We start from the raw sequence: 21,674 nt of genomic DNA on the forward strand, positions 1-21,674 counted from the left end.
TGGCTCCCTGCCCGGGGTTTGTTTCCTGCCTTGCACCCTGTGTTGGCTGGGATTGGCTCCAGCAGACCCCTGTTACCCTGTAGTTAGGATATAGTGTGTGGAATAATGGATAAATGGATTTAACACCAGAATGCATACTTACCTTTACCATTACTCTGTATACATGCTAACTACAAAATAAAAATGACTAATTAACCTGCTATTATACTGATAATTAATGTACATTGTAATTTGAAATGCTTTATGTATCTTTCAATCAGCCTTATTGTTTTGCTTTGTATTGTATAATTGTGAAGAGCTAGTAATGGTGTTCACTGTTATAAATAAAACAAAGATTAATTGATTGATGACACAATCACTATCAAATTTACGTTCCTTCACTTTCTGTTAGGAACTTGCAAGTTCTCTGAGTGTGATTGTCTGTGTATTTTGTCTTCAGGTTCTACAGTTTACTACACCATATCAGAGAAGTGCATTACTGATGTATAACTGTCTTCAAATCTGTGTGGTGTGAGTCAGTGTGAATATTTGTGTGAGTGTGCCCTGGCACCCCAGCTTGCAACTTCTTCTGTCAGGACAACCTACTATTCTAAAACTGAATCTTGTTGATTCAGTAGATGGCCCAATAAATGAGTTTGCTAAGAAAAACAATGAAAGCACAGAATAACAGAACATGTTAACCGTTTTTAGGAAAATGGGGCTGAAGTCTAGCAACTGCTTTATTAATAGGTTACTCTATATTTAAATGACATTACCTGTCATATAAAAACATATTGAATAAACACTAAAAATGCAGTACAGGGTCAATATGACTGTTATAACAACAAAAAATGAAGGTGTTATAAACTGTTTATTCACCATCTGAACCTACTTATGCTGGTACAGAGTCATGGGAAGATACAACCTATCATGGCAGTACCAGGCACAAAGAAAGAACCACTCATGCATAGACTCCTTGGGGTAGATTTCTCTCTTTCTGTGGAGCCCTTTTTATGCCCATGTTCTGTTTTTCCAGTAATATTCTTTTTCTTTTACAACCAAGGTAGCTTTAAAGTTTTGTGTAGCATTGTGCAAAATAAACCCTTTGCAATAGATACATGTGAAACAGATCTGAAGCATACATAGAATAAGTCAGCTGCTTACTGAACTTCGTTCTGTTGTAGGGGAAAAACAAGCTGAGTAGCCTGTTGTGTTTAAAGAATGTTCCTTTGCTCTGGGAAGCTACAATTACTCTCCTGTAGTGCTGAAATGGTTATGTTCCTACAGTGCTCTACACAACAAGATCAATCCTGAACTAACCAACATTAACAGGGTAATTTTTTTTTCAATGTATCTATTCATCTTCAAACAAATCTGCTTAATCCAGTTCAAGGTCACGGATGCCACAGTCTATCATGACAGCTCTGGCATCAAGACAGCTTCCAGCCATTGACAGGATGCAATACAATTGTAATGTCTTTCCAGTATTTTTAATACATTATTATTATTAAACTAGTCTGATAATTTGTATTACTATTTTTTCATATAGAAGCATCCTGAGATGAATACATTTTGACAGTTTAATATAGGCTACAGTTCTCAAGTCAATGTATTGCAATAAATAAGTTTGGACAATAAATGATTGAATATGCCATACATTTAATTTGGTTAAAACTGTAAGACTGCAGCACCAGGTCAGGCTTTGGTCCTATCTACAATTAATTGGACTAATCAAGATTCAGAATGTTATGTGGGTAACCACAATTAAAAAACAGTTGTCAAATTAACTCTTTGTCATTTAACCCCGCCATTTAAGAAACAGATTAGAAAATGCATAGATACTGATGGTATTTATGATGATGGTGCTGCAGTCAATGCTGCTGCCAGGGTACTTTATGTGTGGAGTTTGCATCTTCTCCTTTTGTCTACCCTAACATGTACATGCTTGGCTATTTGGTAACTCCTTGTATGAGTGAGTGGGTTTAGAGTGACAGGTTGCTTCCTGCTGCCAGGATGGGCTCTGATTCCCTATGACTCTGAAGTGGATAGATTAGAAATTGGATGGATAGATTGCTCCAAGAGTTACATTTATGCAATATTCTATACATTCCTTTCATTAATATGAAATGAAAGTGGTTTGTTTCAGCAATAATTTAAAGTTTATTCACAAAATCTCAGACACCTGTTCTTATAATACCCTTAGCAGTCTCATTAGTACACTGGCTGCCTGTGTCCTTTAGAACTGATTTTAAAATACTTTTAGTTGTATACGAGACTCTGAACAATCTAGCACCTTCTTATATTTTGGACTGCCCATCCTCTTACATTCCTAATTGTAATCTTAAAAACTCTTATTACCGTCTTGTTCAGCATTCTGAGAGTGAAGCATAAAAGAATTAATGAGACAGTCTTTCTGTTTCTACACACCAAAAATCTGGTATACGTTTGTGCACATACTGTATATATTGGGCCAGTGCAGTTCCACACTTCAAAAAACTACTAAAAACCCACCTCTTTAATCTGGCATTCATGATCCCTTAATATTGAGGGGCGGAGGAAATTGGGGTAAGACTTTAGTTTAGGTACTGAAGAAAATGCATCTATTACTCATTTACTCTTATATAACAAGATCTTAACAAAGATTTTGGTCTTATTTATACTTACAAAATATTTATCTCTGTGGAACATGACATATAAAAAGCCTTTGATATGCTGGTAAAATTACTTCTGAATATGAGGGATTCGCAGGTCTCTTACACTAAATTATACAGTATCAAGATATGTATGTCTACTAGGACTAGGTGTTTTAATCCCTTTGTAATCAGGACAGCATTGATTTCTTAGGTAGGACTGGAGATGTCCTCATGGATTTTCATCCGGCAGTGTTACTGCCTCCAGTACGACACACCATCAGTTGTATACCCCGGGGTCATTGGGTGTTTCGGCCTTTATGACAATATACCCTTGCCCGAGGACGGCCCACCACAGGCTGATCAGACCTGGGTGTGTGCCGTGCTGGAGGCTCCATGAGCAGCCCATACGGTCTCATTCCGCTTCAGCCACAACCAATGGCTGCTTCTTATGGCGGTATCTGCCAGTTCCTTTATGATCTTCCACTGAGCCTGCCCACTGATTCCAACCTCCTTCAGTAGCCTCGTGGTGGAACTAGCTATGAAACCCTGCAGCCCACCTCCACTGGATGCACAGACACTTTCCATCCCCGGTCCTCTGCTTCATCTGCCAAGTTTGTATATCACAGCTTTTTCCTTTCGAATGCCTCATCGATGGCTTCCTCCCATCTCACTTAAGCCACCTCTGACTGTTCCAAACTGACGTTATTTCAGTGGGCCACTTTGTACAGATTAATAAACATTTTACTGATGCTTTGTAAGTATTATTTATACCAAACGAATCATTTGTTAATATCTTGTTACTTAACAGTACATAAGTAATAGATGCATTTTTACAGTGCCTAAAATAAAGTGTTACTGAAATTGTTTCTTTTCTTTAAATGTAATTCTATTGACTATTCAATAGGCTGTTCGCTATTCACTACTTTTTTGTCTTCTGGCTGCTCCCGTTATGGGTTACCTGAGCGGATCATCTTTTTCCATATCTTCCCGTCTTCTGAATCTTGCTCTGTCACACCCACCACCTGTGTGTCTTCTGTCACCACATCCATAAACCTTCTCTTAGGCCTTCCTCTTTTCCTCTTGCCCACCAGTTCTATCCTTAACATCCTTCTCCCAATATACCCAACATCTCTCCTCTGCACATGTCCAAACCAACGCAATCGCACCTCTCTGACTTTGTCTCCCAACCGTCCAACCTGAACTGACCCTCTAATGTACTCATTTCTAATCCTACCCATCCTCGTCACACCCAGTGCAAATCTTACCATCTTTAACTCTGCCACCTCCAGCTCTGTCTCCTGCTTTCCGGTCAGTGCCACCGTCTCCAACCCATATAACATAGCTGGTCTCACTACCATCCTGTAGACCTTCTCTTTCACTCTTGCTGATACCCGCCTGTCACAAATTACTCTTGACACTCGTCTCCACCCATTCCACCCTGCCTGCACTCTCTTCTTCCCCTCTTTTCTGCACACTCCCAATTACTCTGTACTTTTGATCCCAAGTATTTAAAGTCATCCACCTTCACCAACTCTTCTCCCTGCATCCTCACCATTCCTCTGACCTCCCTCTCATTCACTCACTTTTTGACCACCTACTCACACTCGCTATGTGACTCTGCTACCTTGCTTACTTATGCTGCAGCCGCCTGAAATGCTTGGAAGATGAACAGAGCTCCACAAGAGTATCCTATTAATGGTAAAACATTCATAGAGTATAGAATGTCCAAGAAGGGACTAGGTGGTCTATTGGCCTTGGAACACCACAGGCTAATTTTCCCCAATATCCCACCAAGTGGAGTTTTTATTTTTTTGTCCTATCTGGCCACCTGATCAGAGACTCTCTACTGTAATAAACAAATGTTCTTTAGTTTTAAGTTTATTTTTACTATTAATAATGTAATAAACATTGAGCTGCTTTCATTTATATAAATGTTCCACATAAAAAAATGTTTACAAATTTTAACGTCTTAAGTTGTCATCAAGATTGGCGTTTTTTCTCGTCTCGTTTTGCACCTTTCGTCCATCTATTCCTTTTACCTGCGTAATTCGTGCTTAATTCAAGTCCATCTTATTTAACTGTTTTACTTTTCTCATTTTTTTCCAACAATTATAAGTGACATTCAGATACTGGGTGTAGGCATCCAGTAAATTTAAAAACCACTGCCAAAGATTGCACTGTTCTACAAACGGTGCTCCACGTACTGTCGCTCTCAAGTCTTTGACGCTAGTAAATGGATAGGCTACGATGTCTACTGTTGTTTTTCCACTATTGACTTTAACCATTTTAACTTCGGCACATTGACTTAAAACGTTTGCTGATATTGCGAAGTCAGTTTCAAGCTTTTAAAGTAAGCTGAAGAGGGTGCGTAGAAACACAACAAAGCAGTTGTAGTAGAACTACAGGACACTTAATACGTGCGGCCGCTTCAAAGCCCTGTCGACGTTTATGGCACTTTTAATTAAAACCACTGGAGGACGGAGAGCGCCATTTCTTCAGGTGCGCCGCTCCTTTTCTGCATCAGTGTGTTCATTTCCGAAAACAATCACGCCACAGATCTACCCGAAGTTCTTCGCGAGTTCACGGTAGTTAGAAACAGCAAGAGCATATCGGTGAGCCTCAGCCTAAAGCTGGAAGGAAATGAATGTGCAGTCGTGGTTGTCTTAATTATGCCAGTGCTCCGCTCGAACGTTCGTTTAGCGGGTAACTTTTGTTCTGTAAAACGGCGGCAGTCGCAGTGTGCGAGTGCAAGAAGACCGGTGGGTCCAGCTTGAAGCCCCTCTCAGGTCTGACAGCCGCTGCGTACCCTTTAATAGCGAAGTTGGGCGCAAACCTGGAATGCTACTTTAGAAATTAGTTTTTTGGGGGGGCTTTAGAGGTTATTGTGTGCAACTACACTGCCTATAATAACGAGCATTCACTCTATAATTATAAATTTGGGCCAATGCATTAACGCACGTCATTCGTCCAGCTCTTCTCAACAAGAATGTAGTTCGTGTCCCCCTGCCCATGAAAAATGTTTGCGTCTGTCAGCTACAGAGACGTTAATTGTAAACTGCACTTATTCGCTTTTATAACATAATAACTCTACTTCGCGCTTTCCTCTCACATCCCATGACGTTCTCGTTACATTAGTTGCTGGTGTGTCAGTGTAATGAACTGGTGTCCAGCTATGGTTCCTGCTTTGTGCTCTGTGTTGCCAGAATAAGTTATGGATTACTGCAACTGGATTATAAATAGAATAGAATGTTATGTTATTAGAATTATTATAAATGTATTATTCTGCATTTGATATAGGCCTACTGATTTTATATATTACAGCTTTGAGGGATTGTTCCAGAATCATGGTCCATGATAGCCTCCAGCTGCCCTGCGACCCTGCGCAGGGTATAGCGGGTTTAGAAGTCTGATGGATGGATGAATATGTACTGCATTCATTCACTGTAACAGTTTTCTAATGATCTATTATAAACACACCGTGTGATGGCGTGGTTAGTGCTGTTGTCATACATCATTAAAGCCCTGTGTTCATATCCCAGCCCAGGCTTTGTCTCAGGTGCTCTCCATGTACACCAATGGTCTCTGGTAAGTCATGGTGCTAACTCAACATCCCAAACAGGCACAAGTTTGGGGTGATTGGTGATGCTGAGTAAGTACCAAGATGTTGAAGGCATCTTGTGATAGATTTACACCCCCTGTTCTGGCTTGGCACCAGACTTTTAATCACTAAGCTGCCAGGGTAGGCTGTACCTTCTTATGACTTTGTAAATAAATTCATCCAATGGGCACCAACTATGTCTATAAAAGAATATCAAAATAACCTAGTAAGGATTTTTTAAAATTATTTTTATGCAACAATTAACTACATCAATAATTTCCTGATAATGCAATTGTGATATGCAGCAATATCCAATTATGGTAATGTTACTTAATGTACAATCAATGAAGTTTTCATCCAGTCCAGTTTTACATCAAAGGGAGACCAAGCCTATCCCAGCAGCATTTGGGTGAAGGTTAATAACCAAACCAATATGGTATGTCATTGTGGCATACAGTTTATGACACTTCCTCTTTTTCTCACATTCATTCATTCATTCCAGGCCAGTTATTCTGACCTGAAGGTTTTGGGGACTGTGAAACTGAATTGTAGTTTCCAAACCCACAGAGACACAGGAGGAATATGCAGATGCCACACAGACAGTGAGTGGGTTGGCAATAAAGCTCAGGTCTTTGGAATCAAGAAATTCACATGCCACCAATCAGTAAATCAAATGATCTTTAGTTTCAGTATCTCGATGCATGCTCAATATCCAGGTAAGGAAATTCTAGAAAGTTGATTCAGTTCATCTGGACATAGTTCTTTTCCAGGGAGACACGTTACATCACTCATCCAAGTGACAGAGGAAGTCACTTGGATGAGTGATGTAACATATCTCCCTGGAAAAGAACTATGTCCAGATGAATGGAATCAACTTTCTAGAATTTAGTTACAGTAATATAGCACATAACTATAGCCTTTACAAGGCTAATTCATAATACAAATTTAAATTTAGTACATCAAAAATAAATAATAAAAATATATATTTAATAACAACTGTTCAAAATGAATAGTAGGTTTTAGGTTATCGTCATGTATTGTCATTGCATGTAGTTGATTGCAGGCCAGGAACAAAGTAAGTTTTTTTCATGGCCTCTACTTCAACATAGATATATAGCATCTTGGCTGAAGAAGGGGCCCGAGTTGCCTCGAAAGCTTGCATATTGTAATCTTTTTAGTGTCATTTTACTTGACTTTTCACTACATTCATAATGGCTAACACGGTACAACACCCTAGTACTATAAGCAAAAGACAGAGATAGAAAAAAAAGCAAAACAGACCTGCATGTCAAGAAGATCTAGATTGTTCTATAAAATAAGAAACTCTCATTCCTTTATTATTAATTTGGCTGGCAAACCTTTGTACATTAAAATTGCTATATTTTTGTGGGTAGAATATGTAGAGTAGGAAAAAAAAAAAAGCACTTCCACCATTGAACCAAAAGGGAGCGCCCTTTCCTCATTTCTGCTTTTGAATACTATATGACTTGACCAGTAAAACAGAATATTTCGAGGCAAAATAGTGAACTGTTTACATAAATACCTGAATATGGTCATACAATTAAATATGTAAAGATAAATTAGATCTATAAAATATTAGGAAGAGAATATTATCTTTTAGAGCAAAAAAGTGAAAGAAAATAATTTAGTGACATTGGAAAAAATAAGCATCATAAGAATAAGCATCATTTGGAAGAATAAATTATAGGTTCTGCTTATTGAAATCTGTTGTTTTACATTAAGCTTGTTAAGTTTTTATATTTTTTAATATACTGATTTTGTTATGTATTTTTTCTGAGTATCTGTATGGAGCTCCAGGTCGTTCTGTTATAAAGGTGGTTGTGTTAAAGATATAGAGAATCAAATTTGGTGCAACAAACGCAAGCTCTTTTTTCTTTTAGACAACAGAAAAGTTAGTTTTGTGAAAAATCCAAAGTATCAAATAAGTTCTAAAATTAAAGATTTATTCAAATATTTTCTGAGGCTTTTTTGCTTTAATGTTATTTATGTTTTTTAAACTTTCATATTTTAAAAAAAGTAGTCTCGCTATTTTTCCTCACTTTTAAAAATGGCTAGATCTATTTGCAAATGGCTTGACAAACTACTTGATACAAAATAAAAAATAAATAAATAAAATGTTTGCTCAGTAGGCAATATACCACTTTTGGAGTTGTATTAGAGGAAAAAAAACATTTATTTCTTAATCAGCATTCTTTTCATTACAGGGTTTTGAAAACTATACTGGCAGCAATGCATGGAAGGTAAGAATTATCTCAGGATAGAATGTCAACAATCGTGCTTACTCATACATGCAGGTCTTTGAGACATAGAAGGAATCCAGAGTACCCCAAAAACCAACAAAAACACAGAAAAAATATGCAGACGTTATATAGTGAAAAGTTGGGATTTTGATCCAGATACCCAGAAATGTAAGGCAGTATTTCATACCTTTGTGCTACCATGCCAACATTAGGGCAAAACCAGGCAGCAGCAATTCAACCATCTAACCATCTGTTTTTAAACCTTTTCACTCCTTTTAAGCATTGCAATATGTCAGCAGCAAATATTATTTTTTTAAATCCAATTTGAACTGTTTTTTCTTTTTGAATAACCAACTCATTTTTATAATCAAGAAGCCTCTCAGTTTAATTTCTTGCTATATTTTCAGTATTTTCGATTATTACATATTTATACATTTCTTAGATATAACCCTTTCTTTCAAATTTAGCATGTTTGATGCAATTGAGCTAAACATACAGTACTGTTTTCTGTTGTTTTCCTCCAAAAATTTATTACTTAGGTTGTTTAATTTTTCTTGTTAAGATTTTCATTGTTACTGTATAACTAGAGGGTGGATTATCCTTGATTTTTTTTCTTTTAAATGTATTTTACTTCTTTGTCATGAAGTTGTCATTTGATTCTCTTATTTAACTGATCTGGGGTATGTTTCTGAAAAATCTGAAGTTTTACGAGTGTTTTCTGAAGACCTTGATTATTCAACATTTAATGAATGAGTTTAAAATACTTCTTTGTTGGGCTTCTCTCCAGCGCCATATCAGAAAAGCAAACTGTCGATAACAGGAACATGAATCCCATGTATTTCAACGATCAGATATACAGTACATTATATTGTCAAACCACATGACATGTGCAAATGTAAAAAAAAAATAATAATTTGAACTTGCAAAAAAGCACAAAATAAAGTAATTAACATTTTACTGATAGTTAAAATCAATTTAACCTATTAGTTGAAAATCTATAAATGCGATAAAAATATTACATATGGCTTCCTTGCAAAAAAGAACAATGGTGAGCAGTGATAAGAAAGAACAAGCAACCCTTCATAAAAAAAGAATTAAAACAACATACCTGTATATAGAATGTGGCAAAAAATTAAGAAGTGTTGTTTTCCAAGGCTGGAAGCCCCATGAGAACTTGTGCAGTAATTACATCATCCACATTCCCAGAGTGTGCTCTACAGCAGTGCATGTGCTTTGGTGTCCGATGTTATACCTCTCGTTAGTCACAGTTTGGGGATTCAGCACTGGAGGTAACAGCAGGTATTCATGAAAAGGATGCCCACTGTTAGTAAATACACCATCCCTTGCCACCTAACACACCCCAGAGGTGGACCAGATATAAGCATCATGTGCACTCCCAGTCTGCTTGGCCATAATGCTATAAAAAAAGGCCCTGATAGCTGGCTGCATATCATCTGGATATATAATAGAACTGTTTTGACATATTTGTATGGGATTCAAAAAGGCTAGGAGTATGAATTGAGATGATTGTTCGATCCATTTCATCTACAATGCTGGGTATGCCTACAATGATATGAAAAACAATTTTAGCATCATGCAGGACATTGTATTGTTATTGTTATTACTGTTTACTTATTATAAGATATAAGAGGTTACATTTCATTTGTTTTCCCAGTTGGAGCACAGGCAGGTGTCATGACTTATTCTTGGTGACACAGTGTCAGGAGTGTAATTTGAACCCACAACTAGTTTGTTTTTTATTGTAGTGTTTGTTGTAGGGTTTGTTAGTTTATGAGCAAGATTAACTTTATGAAGGGGTTTGGGAGATGCTCTCTAATTTACGAACAATTTTAAGTATGAGATAATGAAGCACTTTGTGTTACAAAGCTTTCAGGAAACACACCCCTGCTTAACTGTCTCTCATTTGAGAGAGTCATGTCAGTTAATTAGTCAGTCAGCAGAAATAGCAAATTACTGTTAAAGTAGTGATTAGTGCAGTGACAGCAATGTTTATATTCAGTAAAAGCATGTGTCAAGGTCAGATGTTAATATAATGGTAACATACTAGAGTTATTTTCTGAATAGGTACAGAGTGGCAAAAATAGGTCTGAAGTATATACAAATAATATGATTATTAAAAACACAACAAAGGGATGATAATGGTGAGCAAATACAAAGTGCAAATAACTAGCAAAATATTTCCAATATCTTCCACAAGGCCTAACTAAACACACTGTATTCTTAGTCTAATCACATCAGAAGCATTAAGGACAGTAACACCCTCTCCCACCCCACATTTCCTTTCCAAACTTTAGCCTCATTACCTTCTGATTCTAGACAGACTACTTAGGATTGATGACTGGCACAGACCAAAAGTGATGTCATAAGTTAGAACCTACCCTACTATTTTAAGTAAATTGCCCTCTGGTTGCTCCTTTTTCAATTGCATTACTGAAGTGTTGTCAGTGTGTAAAGTTTCATGCCCTCAAAACTCCTCTTTGGCTAAATTCCCTCTGTCATAGATGGCCAAGTCACAGGATCTGACTCCTTACTGCTACAGTAATTAGTCCCTGATGGAACAAAATTTGGTACTCTATAATCCATTATTCTTTCTTTGCCACCTTTGAATTCTTTTCCAGAGCTCCCTCCCACTACACTCTTGCAGATGTTCTTGTCTAAATTAGATTTTGGTTAGGTTATTCTTACATCAGTAGTCACAGACATTGCATTATATATTCTGAAAAGTTTTGATTTTGATTTTGTGCAAGTCAGTCATCAGAGGTGTAAAATTTCTTGCAAAGGTGACCTAATTATCCTTAGTTTATCACAAGCCCTAAATAACATTTTGATTTTGGGGATTTGAATTTTTCACATAGAATCATGCCTTAGTAAAATCATGTAAACGCTATTTTGTTTTTCTTAGTTCTCTTAACTGTTTCTCTTTCCATGTGAAAGACACCTAAATCAAAACCTAAATTAAATGCACTTGCTGAACATAATGTATAAGTCAAGAAAAACTACCCAGGATCTAATTGTTTTAATTAGATTTGCAATTTTTAGGTTATATTAATATACAGTCCCTCAGTTATCAAACCCATTCAATTTAATTAGTTTCACTTAGGTTTCTCAGCCACACTGAGTGCAAAACAGGAGTCAAACCTGAATAGTAACTGCCCTCCACATTCAACCATGCAGTTAAAGTTATAGGTAACCAATCAACTGAACTCAAGCATCTTTGAGATGAAGGAGAATAATTATAGCACAAGTAAATATATTGATTTTACACCAGTACACTAAAAAGACTATCCCAAAAGTTTCATAGTAACTCTGACATAAGTTACAAAGATCATGGTTTTGGTTGCAATGTCAGTAAATGGTAGTACATGTTTATATTTCAACCCAGCTGCCCCTATCTAGCTCATTGCTTGTAGTCAGCTATCTGTCACCTAACTTTCATTTCTCTATATAACCTGAAGTGAACTTTGATTTGAGGCCTATTTTTAGCTCTTACTGTGTGATGTATCAGATCTTGTTTTGCTTGTACTTATTGTACCTATTGTTAGGATTACAGTAGTGCCTTGTGCCATTTTAATTTTTCATTGTGTCTTGTGATTTTTGCCAATCCCTTACCTTTGGCTTTTTAAATTTATTTTGTTTTATGTTTTTAGCACATCCTTTGCCACCAGTTGTGTTTTGTGTTTACCTAGGTGGAACCGTATAGTGAATTAGGACACTCACAGACCATAGTTACCTGAGTGGGCTGTTAAGAAACCTTCCTGCAACTAGCTGATTGCGGTGGCATTAGATTATTTAGAAAGTTGTGTTCTTCAGACACTATCCACAAGTACCTTTTTTGTGCATTTGTGATTTAGAATGATTTTTTGTTACTTTATTTTTGGTTTCTTTGGATTTTGCTTACTTGCAGGATTTGGTCTTGGATTGGTCTTTTGGTTTTGGTATTTTATTGTTTGATTATTATTCATTTTTTCTTATTTAATTTTTTGGGCTTTCTTCTTGTTTATACTGTATACATATTTAGTTTCTTGAGGGAAGTCTTTTTCATTTTGACTGTTATTATTTTTATTATTATTATCTACTACTTTCGTTATGAAATTTTTGAATTATTTATTTAATTAAATCATTTAGTAAATTTATTTACTATTAATCAAGTATGGAAGGGTATTTTTGCAGCTTGTTTCTTACTGTGTGTTTACTGACCTTGCGCAATAACTCTGTCCTTTGCTGCAAATATATCAAATTGTATTTTCCTGTTGCAGTTTTTCTGAGTGAAGCTTTATAGGTTAAGCACATGGGGATTATGCCCAGGGAGCAATCAAGACAGAGTGTTCAGGTATTGTGGCAAGTTGTCTTTTAACAGCACATCAGGTGTTAACAATTTGAATAATTGTATAATGCAGTCAGAAGAAAAATAAATTTACAAAAAAAGAAATTTACAATTTCATATTATAACAATTGTTTAACATGGAATAACAGCTTTCAATGCAGACGTGTGTGTAAGCATAGTATAGAAACAGTTCTACATACAGGTATAACTAGAATGATAAACAGAATAATCCTGACCTGATATACTGGATGAAAGCAGTTTGCACCAATAGAGAGCAAAAAAGGGCAATTACTGCAAATATTTTCAAAAATGTTTAAGAAGAGTACAGTGTGTTTATAAAATTAATGTTAAACCAGAAGTACATCAGCTTTCTATATTTGTAATACCACTGAATTATTTTAGATATTAAACAAAAGTTTTGGTGGGTTTGTGCATTGTTCCTCTATAGACTGCCATCCTGTTTGACACATTTTCTCCACCCATCAATCTCCTGAGAGGGTATTGCTCTCATAAATTCTTGATGAAGAAAAAGCATCAATACAGAAAATTAAATTTTGATGTTAAATAGTAATTAATTCGTGACCTTCTTTTAATCTTATTCAGGCATACACAAATGTTTATGTAGATTTTGAGACCAATGATAGCTGCTAATTGTAAAGCTAATAGCTATCAACCTAAGTCCATCAGATTTTCAAAAATAAGTTAGATCACATTTCCCAGTAGATTATAAGACATTGTTAAAATATCCCTTCATTAACAGTGATTGCAAGTTGTTTATTTCAAGAGTGCTCTGACTTTAAAACCTTATTTTTTGTAAATTTCTATGGTGAGCAAACTTTTGATCCAATGGAAATCTGTTTTACATAAAACTAGTAAGTGTTTTCATATTCTGATTTTTGTTTTTTTTGTACATTACTCAAATTATGATATAATCAAATTTTAAACTGAAATTCAAGGGTAAAATGTAATTTATTGCATTACTTAAGCAGCTTATAATAAACTGTCCCCTTTCATTGGCAACTATACTAAAGTGCTAATAATTCCCAAGAGAAACTGGCCGGGATCACTGAGTGATGACTAATGATGCTGTCATATAGTGTCCCATCCTGCTGTTTAATAAGGCAGCCAAGAAGCTCTTAGTTTGAAGATGAATTGTTTGATAGCTATGCAACTGTGGCAAACTGGCAGCTTATCAAATGAAATGCAAAGCAATTTATTTTCCATGCCACTGGTTTGATCACAATACATGGTCTTAATATAATGCACATTAATATAGAAGACTCTTGCTAAAATCATTTTATTGTAAAATTAATTTAACATTAAAGAATAAAAGGTTTGATTTCTTCCATACAAAAAGAAAACTTCAAATGTGGCCCAAAAACTGCTACTTTTCGTAGCATATTTAAACAGTTCAGCTGATATGTACATTGGAATAACATTTCCAATATTTTCATAAAATATTTTGGCAAACCATCTTTATAGTCATCTGACATTGTGCAGAGTATAAAAAAGTTAACTATCATATCTGAAAGATTTATAAAGTCTGCAGGTTTAAGCTGACTTAACTAAAGTTCAAGGACCTAACACAGCTGATGGACATTATTGTTGTCATTGTTGTTACAAAATTGTTTAGATATCAGATTAAGAAAAGCAGGGTTAAAGAAAAAGAGCTCTCTTCCAATGGAAATGAGGAAAAAAAGTAAATTTGAAACATAGCAGAGTTGATGCATTTGTTTTGTACAGTCATTTCTCACTGGCGCTGACAGGGCAGCTGCCTCTTAGTGTTGGACACACCAGGGGCCATGAAAAAGCTAAAAGAAGAGGCGATTATAAAAAGACAGAAAAGAATTAGGCACAGGGAGTGAAAAGCACTTGGAGTTGTTGCACCTGGTTTCGAGGCAGTGCATTCTTTCATGTTAACTACGAAAATGACCAGCACAAGCAGTCAATGCAATGGGACAGAAATGTAATTTGCTTAACAATTGCTAGAAATTATCAGCTGTACGTAAAGCATTCAGAAACATGCCGACAGCAAGAAAAGTCTTGAATGAGCAAGACTATCATTCAGATTCCATTTCTTTCAGAAGCCTTGCAAAAATGTGCTGTATGAGGCCATTATGTAACAAACTGAGTCAACAATGTATGGTCATTTCTATAGACAGGTAAATGTCTTATCCAAATATTGTAATTTCATTTCACTTATAAATATTATTTCTTTATGTACAACCTATATTTGGAATGTATCAGAATCTATTGCTCATATATTGTAAAGATTTCTCATAGCTTGTTTGATGAGAAGAATTACTAATACTTTTCATTCCAGAACCTATTCTAGTGGCATCAAATACAAAGCAGGAACCAACTATGCAAGGAAAACCAATCCATAATAACATATTTTTTTTCACTTATCCATACCTATTTAATATAATATATTTTGCCAAAGATGGAGTTTACCCTAATCTAATCTAATCTAATCTAATCTAATCTAATCTAATCTAATCTAATCTAATCTAATCTAATCTAATAGTGGGCAATTAGCAATTAGAATTGTTTGGATGCTGAACTCAATCTTAATTCGGATGAGACCCTAGTCTATCACTGGACATAGTCACAGACACACACACACTTATTAATGCTATGTCAATTAAGAGTTGCTAGTATATTAAATTATATATAATTTATTGGTCATATATATTCCATTAAAGTCAATTTACAATTTACTGAATAGCATAGTAACTTAGTTTTGAGCTTGACTGCTTCATAGCTGAAGAAACTTGAACTCAGTTCTCAGCTCAGTTATTGCCTGTATGGTGACTGCACATTCTACACCAGTGATCTCAAACTCCTATCTTGGAAGGTTGCAGTGGCTGCAGGTTTTCATTCTAACCCATTTCTTACTTTGTTACCTGTTTCTGCTGCTAATTAACGTCTTTTCAATTAATTTTAAATTACTTGTTCTTTAAGACTCTGACCCCTCAATTGATTCTATTTTCCTTAATTAGCTGTCAAACAGTAATGAGATAAAAAAATGAGCCAAAACCTAACCAGCAAACTGTGTCCATCATACTATATCTGAAAATTAGGAAAGATGGTGGTCTCAGGAATGTTGATCTGCTCAGGTCCACAAAACATTTTAATCTCTTTTAAGCTCTTAGAAAAGAGAAAATCAATAATTTTGGAAATGTATGCCATTGCACAAAGAAATCAGCAACAAGCAATGGAATCAAGGAGCGGGTTTAATTAACAACAAGAATTGTCTCCTAATTAAGCAACTGATTGGAATGAAATTGGTTGGAGTTTGAGACCATAATTTAGTTGGTCATCTCTTGGCTTACTCACTTCACGGTTCATTTCTGTTTGGGTACCATTTAAGGAAAGGAATGAAGCAATTCAGAGGAATGATGAAGAAATTCAGGTGAACAAATCTTGAAAAACAAGTCAATTAAAATGAAAGGAAAAGGAATTAATTAGCAGCAAAAACTGGTCACCAATTAAGAAAATGGTTAGAATAAAAAACTGCAGCCACTGGGGCCCTCAAGGATCAGAGTTTGAGACCACTGTTCTACACCTTTCTGTGTGAGGTGTATAAAGGCATTCTGGTTTGCTCCCACAATTTAAATGTATAATGATGTTAGACTATGTGCTTATGCTTTGCAATGAAATAGTGACCTGTTCAGAATTTGTTCCAATATTTGTAGATCTTCCTCTGTGTAATCTACTTTGGTAAAAGCAGGTTCAGTAAAATTTATGAATGGATTACTAAAACCTACTACCGTCATTATCATATGTTCTATTTAAAGTTACACTGGTGAAAGGTATCCTGGAAGATAGAAATTAGTCCTGGATGGGTATTCTCAGTGGCATCTCTGCATTAAAGGCAAAACAGATGGAGGTGTTTAGCAAAAAATAAGTAAATAATAAACTTGCCTCAAAAACTCAACATTGGTAAAATGTATACAGTACAGCAAACTCAACTAAGATGTCATAATTAATGATGAGCGAAATAGGCAATTTTCTGTTCACATACAGTTTCATTAAACTGACATTAAATATACATTTTCTGGCAAATGTGAAACGTAAAACTTACTAAAGTTTTCCTGGGATTTAAAACATTTTTTGGGTGGAAAACACAGAATTTTTCTTCTTAAAGCCTTGTTCATACATCTGTATTTACCTGTGTTCTTACCTGCAGCCATGTAAAGCATGGAATCCATACCATACTGGTAAAACGAATTCTGTTCAAATCACTTTAGAGAAGTGCAGTATGTATTTTTAAAAAATATGATATTTTGCATATTTTCCACATGAAGACACACTAAAATGCACCATTGTGCACATTACCTTTGATTTCCCAACAGGAAACCTCAGTACACAAAAAGTCGTCACCGCAAAATCTCACCCCTCACCCCATTGTCTAGCAACCTCCTTATCCTTGTTGAGGATATGCACACTACCAGTGATTTATTTTTCAAACTAGAGATACTTATTTAAATACTAAATAAAAAGAAGACACATGCAGAATTAATGAATGAAAACATTTCCATACAGGAACTAAATGATTTTCATCCATCCATCTCCTTGTATAAATGGCATAAATTTCGCTGGAAGTGAAACACATTTTGTTTGGTAAAGTTCTTTGTGAAGCAAAAGAGAGTTTTGCTGCTAATTCAATTCATTATGCTAATAAGTAGTCATAATCATTTTCCATTGTATGCTCAATAGAATTTGTTATCTAGAAAAATATTACCTTTCGGTGTATGTGAAATTTCTTTTATATCTTTCTCCAAAGGTTGCCTGGGCCAGCCTTTCAACCTTGCAGTGCTCAAGTCATACCTTTGCTCATTTATTCATGTTCATACAGTCTGAACTTTACAGTTCCAGGTTGAGTTGACCCATGGGTTGATTTTTTGTGACAAAATTTATAGGGTGTGTAAACTTTTACTTCATGGTATTTTGGAATACTCCTCATCATTGTCATGAATCGCACTGATCACTTATGTACCATACAATTTAGTTTTTTGGGAAATTTATAAATACTGTTTTGTGTTTCTGGTTCAGTATTGATTATTTGATGCTGATGTTGAGATCTTTTAATACTGTCATTTGGTTGTTGTAATGTATGATGAAATAATATATCTATTTGGGTGATTTTTTTAAAGTATTACTCAGCTGACATTTTATGATCTCTGGTGCAGTTAATCTAATACATTGTGACATGCAGTGTCTCTCCTTTGCTCACTCACATGAGGAATAGAGGAGGCCATTTCCTTCTCGGCTACCCTAAATTGCTTCTGCAACTGCTCCGATCTTCTGCAGTTCCTTCCATGCAGTGTCCTTCTGTGCGGTGTCCACTGTCTGCAGCATTCACAACACTGGCTCTGCCTCACATTAAAATGCTTGGGATTAAAGGCAGCACTAACTGAGCACATTTTCCACTATTGCGTTGACTGATCTAAACCAGGATCCTTACAGAGTCTTGAAGGTAGCCAAATACACAGGCCAATGGAATTTAGCTCTCCCACATACAAATACCACACACACTCACACACACTCACTCACAACTGCTGCATGGCTTATCTGGATGACTCTGTCCCTTCTGACAGTGTCTCTCTCCTAGGTTTGTGCTGCATCACCAGGATTTTCATTCTAAAAATGCCACTGGGTCATCAGTAGAATGTTGGACACACAAGCAAAACTATACACAAATTTGTCCTTCCGGAGCCATTTAGTATCTGACTACATTTAATTGAAAGATGGGTGGAAAAAATGAAACATGTAAAAACATACATAACATTTAAACTCAAACACCTGAAAAGCTGAAAATGTGGTTGCTATTCATACAGTATATATTATGAATCACTAAAGGTCAAAATAGCATTGAATTTTAAAATTACAGGTCACTTTTAACAACTAATTTTCTCTCACAAATATGCACACAAATTTGACATGCCTCTGTGTGTTTTTCTTACTAAAACCATGTCAATAATAAATTGAGTAATAATTATGAATTTTTGATTTTGTGATTGACTTACACATTATTTTCCTGTACATTTTTAATGATTAAGTACAAAATACATTTATTGCAAGAATGCTGCCGAAATGTTTTTCTCTTCATCAAAAATGTTGGACAAAATATTAGCATCAGGACCTTTATAAGCAATAAGGAACACTTTGTGAAGAAGCTCCGTACATGTATATGTATGTATGTATGTATGTGTGTCTGTGGGGGTATGTATGTATGTGTATATATATATGTATATATATACAGTATATATGTATATATACAGTATATATATATGTATATATATGTATATATGTACTGTATATATACAGTCAGTCATTGTCCAACCCGCTATATCCTAACACAGGGTCACGGGGGTCTGCTGGAGCCAATCTCAGTCAGTACAGGACGCAAGGCAGGAACAAATCCCGGGCAGGACACACATGCGCACATGCACACGCACACACCAGCTACACACTAGGGTCAATTTAGGATCGCCAATGTACCTAACCCGCATGTCTTTGGACTATGGGAGGAAACCAGAGCACCCGGAGGAAACCCACACAGACACTGGGAGAACATGCAAACTCCACACAGGGAGGACCCGGGAAGTGAACCCAGGTCTCCTTACTGCGAGGCAGCAGCGCTATCACTGCATGACCGTGCCGCCCCTATATATATTTGTATTTTTCATTTTTTTCTACCTATATTTTTCATTAGAAATCCATCTTATACTGTCTCTTGAGTAAACTGCAGCTTGCCCATAAACTGCCTCCATTGCAACTTTGTTTAGGTATACTTTATCATAGATGAATGCTTTCTGTTCTTGAAGAATCTAACCATTTTCTAAACTTGCTCTTGTTCAGCAAATCAGACTTCCCAAGACTGAATGAGAAAATGTTTTATGCAATTTTTTTTTATTTAAGTGTATTATTAATATACAGATTTAGAGAACTTTGAAACTTTACACCATATCAACCTATTAAATAAGAGTCAGATCTACATTTCCATCTGAAAATAATCAAAAAAATTGGCTGTGGCAATATGAAGATTCAATAATTCGTTTAGGATTTAAAACTGAGTGCAAAGGTAATTGTAAAACAGAAAAGATACCATAAATTATTTATTGTCTGCTTGACTTAGTGCCTTAATTTTGTTATTTAATTAATTTATTTTTATTACATTTACATACATATATTTGTGTGTATGTGTGTGGAAGAATACACCTTGACACAAGAAAAAGGTTTGGGGCAGCCACCCATATGCTTGAAATAAGGCTGCAAAATTAAGTAATTAGGTGCATGGTTGTTTACAGATTCAGTCCAAAACAGAACTGAGCAACAGAAGGAAGGTTTTTAAGGTTGGTCAGGGGAACTGATGTCATCGAGCCTGGAACCAGAAATTACATCATCAGGTCCAGATAGAATTTCCTGGGTTTGGTCTGCAGGGATAAAAGAGAAAGGATTATTACATTTTGCCACCCCCTTGGGTGGCATGGAATTACCTTCTTTTGAGCCCTTTAGCTGCCTCCCATGTGCACATGTGTGACACGGCCCATCCCCTCAACACAGACCCATCGGGTTCGGCGTTCTTGAGTGAGAGGTCATGAACCCGAGAAAGGGCATCGGCATTGGCTTGTAGGGCTCCCTGGTAATAAACGGCAGAAAACTTGTACGGCTGTAGGTCTAAAAACCACCTTGTGACCTGTGGGTTCGACTCCTTGTGTAAGGCCATCCACTGTAGCGGTGCATGGTCTGCAGTCATGGTGAATGCACAGCCCAAGAGGTAGTACCTCAGCTGAATGCTTGTCCATTTAAATCACCAAGGTGTTTCACTCCACTGTCGCATACTTGGTCTCCCAATCCAGCAGTTTTTGAGTCAGGAACATAATGGGGTGTTCAACACTGTCAGCACTTTGGCTCAACACAGCACCAAGAGCTGTGTCCAAAGCGTCCATCTGGAGGATGAACGGCAAAGAAAAGTTAGGAGCTTTCAAGACTGGTGCTGATGTAAGGGTCTGTTTCAAGTCACCAAATGCAGTTTCTGTGTTAACATCCCATACCACGTTATTTGGGCTCCTCTTCTTTGTTAGGTTAGTCAAGGGCACCGCTCTCTCTGAGAATTGGGGTACAAACCGGTGGTAGTAGCTTCCTAATCTGAGAAAGGCTTGGACTTGCCTCTTGGTCTTTGGATGGGGCCATTTCTATATGGCATCTATTTTGGAACACTGTGGCCATACTGTACCCTGGCCCACTAGGTAACCCAAATATTTGGCTTTGATTAATCCATAGAAACATTTCCTTGGGTTAATCCAAAGCCCACAATACAGCTTGGACCTACTAAAAGTGTTCTTTCCAAGTGCTGAAATAGATGACTGTGTCATCCAGGAGTGCAGCACTATATGAGTTATGAGGACAGAGCATTTTAACCACCAGATGCTGGAAGGTTGCAGGTGCCCCATGTAACCCAAATGGAAGGACACGATACTGCCAGTGCCCGCTAGGGGTGTTAAACACAGTCTTAGCCTTCACAGAGTCTGTAAAAGGAGCCTGCCAGTACTCCTTTGTCATGCCAGGTATGGTCAAGAATTTGGCTTGTCCTAGCCACTCAAGGAGGTTGCCCACTCACGGCATTGGATATGCTTTGAATTGGGAGACCTGGTTAAGCCGGCAGAAGTCATTGCAAAACCTCAAACTCCCATCAGGGCTTTGTGACCAAAACAATAGGACTGGACCAGGGACTATGGCTGTCCTCTGTCACACATAGTTCCAGGATATGCTTGATCTTCAAATCCACTTTTGCTCTTTTTGCCTTAGGAAAAGTTGAAATGGGGGTTCTCTGACTATCACCCCGGACC

This window comes from Erpetoichthys calabaricus, chromosome 5, assembly GCF_900747795.2.
Source record: "Erpetoichthys calabaricus chromosome 5, fErpCal1.3, whole genome shotgun sequence".
Lineage (NCBI taxonomy): Eukaryota > Metazoa > Chordata > Cladistia > Polypteriformes > Polypteridae > Erpetoichthys > Erpetoichthys calabaricus.